This window comes from Pteropus alecto, unplaced genomic scaffold (assembly GCF_000325575.1).
Source record: "Pteropus alecto unplaced genomic scaffold, ASM32557v1 scaffold50, whole genome shotgun sequence".
NCBI lineage: Eukaryota > Metazoa > Chordata > Mammalia > Chiroptera > Pteropodidae > Pteropus > Pteropus alecto.
Genome location: NW_006431918.1, coordinates 16,870,106 through 16,872,782, shown reverse-complemented (window position 1 = coordinate 16,872,782; position 2,677 = coordinate 16,870,106).

Below are 2,677 nucleotides of genomic sequence, written 5' to 3'. Positions count from 1 at the left end.
ATCACAATTAGGTCCAAAACAGAAGTTAAAACATCAAACACTAATCTCATATTTTTCGTGGGTGGGCTGGGAATTCAGGAGCAGCTTAGCTGGTAGTTTTGGCTCAAGGTGTCTCAAGAAGTGGCCGTCAAGATAATGGTCAGGACAGCAGTCGTCTGAAAGCTTGGTTGGGACTGGGTGACCCGCTTCCAAAGTGGTTCATTCATATAACGTATTTATTTCTAGAACTGCTAGAATAAAGTACCCGAAACTAGGTGGTTTAGAACAACAGAAATTTATTGTCTCACAGTTCTGGAGGCCAGAAGTACAAGATTAAGGTATCAGCAGGGTTAACTCTTTCTGAGACATGCAAAGGAGAATCTTCTGTGCCTCTCTCCTAGATTTTGGTGGTTTGATGGCAATATTTGACATTCCTTGGCTTGTAGTTGTGTCACCCTGATCTCTGTCTTCATCACCACATGATATTCTCCCTGTGGGAATGTCTCTGTGTCCAAATGTCCCCCCTCCCCCTTTTTTTTTTGTAAGGACATCAGTCATATTAGACTAGGGCTCGCCTTAATGATCTCATTTTAACTTGATTACTTCTGTAAGGACTCTATCTTCAAATAAGGTCACGTTCTTAGGTACTGGAGGTTAAGATTCCAGCATATCTTTTTTTGCAGGAACACAATTTAACCTATAACACATGACTATTGGGAGAAGGCCTCTTGCTGGCTATTGGTAGGAAGACTCAGTTGCTTTCCACATGTACCTCTTTATAGAGTTGCTTAAATGTCCTTATGACGCTGTATAGACATAAATTTAGAAAAAAAATAGTAATTTTTGTACTGTTGACTTTTTTTTTTCTTCGCAAAAAAGAAGTAGGCAGGTGGCAGCTGACACTAGATTCCAAATAGGCAGCAAAGTATCATTCCTTTTTTGGCAAGTCAAAGCTCCCAGGGCAAGGATTGATTGGAAAAATATTGTTTTGGCATTTTCTATATCCAGTGCATTAACAGACATTGGTAAGAGCTGGGAAGTAATGCACACAGTGTTATGGAAATATATAATGGCATCATAATGTAGTCATGGTGGTTGAGGGGAAATAGTTCTCTGAAGAAGTGATGTTTCCACTGAGATCTAAAGATTGCATAGAAGTTGGCAAAGACAGAGTGGATGAGGGGAGAGAGCACTCTCAACAGCAGAAGCAGCATATGTGCAGGTTTCCGGGATGAGTGAAAATGGTACATTCAAGGAGGTAAAAGGAAGCTAGCAATTGAAGAGTTGAGTGCTAAGAGTTGAAACTAGAGAGATAGCTGCAGGTGAAACCATACTGGCCCTTGTAGGCTATCGTCCAAATTTTAGTTCTTATCCCAAGAGAAAATATTGAAGAGTTCAAGTTGGAGAATAGAGGTAGAGGCAGAAAGATTGGGGGGGTGCGCAACACGATAAGTGCATTTTGCCTTCAACATGCAGAATGGATTAGAGGAAGCAAAAGTAAGTGAAAGGAGATCAATTAGGAGATTGCTTATCATAATTCAGATGAGAGATGACTTTATTTTGGCTGGGATTTGGTTATGATGGTGGAAATTGAGAGAAACTGACAGATTAGGAAGTAAAATTGACAGTACTTAATGGATTAGAAATGGATTCAAGAGAGAAGGAAGTAACAAAAATGTTTTCTAGAATTCTGTTTGGCAGAGCTGGGTGGACAGTGGTACCATTTACCGAGTTAGGGATCATGGGAAGAGGTTAGATTTGGATGGTGCTATTGTGAGTTTAGAAGGAATGACAGCACTCTTATTCTCTTTACATATTTCAGGGTACCAGGGCAAAGAATGGTGGACATTGTAATCACAAATGTATTGAATGGATTGAGTGAGAATGTAGAACATGAATTATATTATTATTATTTTTGTTTGTTTGTTTTGTTTTGCAGGTTTTGGAAAGGAATAGAATAGTGTAGTAAAGCAGAAGAGAAGAAACATGACCATATTTATTTGCAAAGATGAGCTTTTTTCCTAAGCTACCAGCTGACATTAGTGTGGAGTACTTGACTGAATGGAAGGGAGGGGAAATAGAGTGGTGTGATCCCCAGTCAAGCTGAGAAATATTTACTTTGTTTTCTTTGCCCTTCTTCCCTGTCTTCAAACCCTGTAGGGTAGTGGTGCCCTCTCTCAAAAAGGGTTAAGACCCATGGTTTCACCCGGCATTCCCAAAGCATGTACATGTACATGTTTAGCTTGGAGATTTGGCTTGAATGATACAGTAAGTGGTAATGACTAATGAGCATGCTTTGAGTAGAGGTCCTGATTTTCAAACAGATGGTCGGCCAAAGTTTGTATTTTTAGCTGGTTGAATGAAATTTAATATTTTATTCCCCTAGAAATAATGCTATAAATGGTGATTGAATTTTTCAAACATTATTTCCGTTAAAATGAATTCTGAGTTGAAACATGAATTTCTGGAAAAATATATCTAATCAGGTTTGGTTAGTGTAACTTGAGGAAATTTAACTGCATTCTGTGTCATTATTTCAAAAAATGTTTACTGAGCACTTTATATTTTCTAGGTACATGTTAGGCATTGGAGATATGCTAGTGAACATGACCGACGCAGTCCATGCTCTTGTGGAATTTACATATTTGATACTTAACTAAAAGTGTACTGAGCGATAGAAGATGTGTGAGAAGAAATG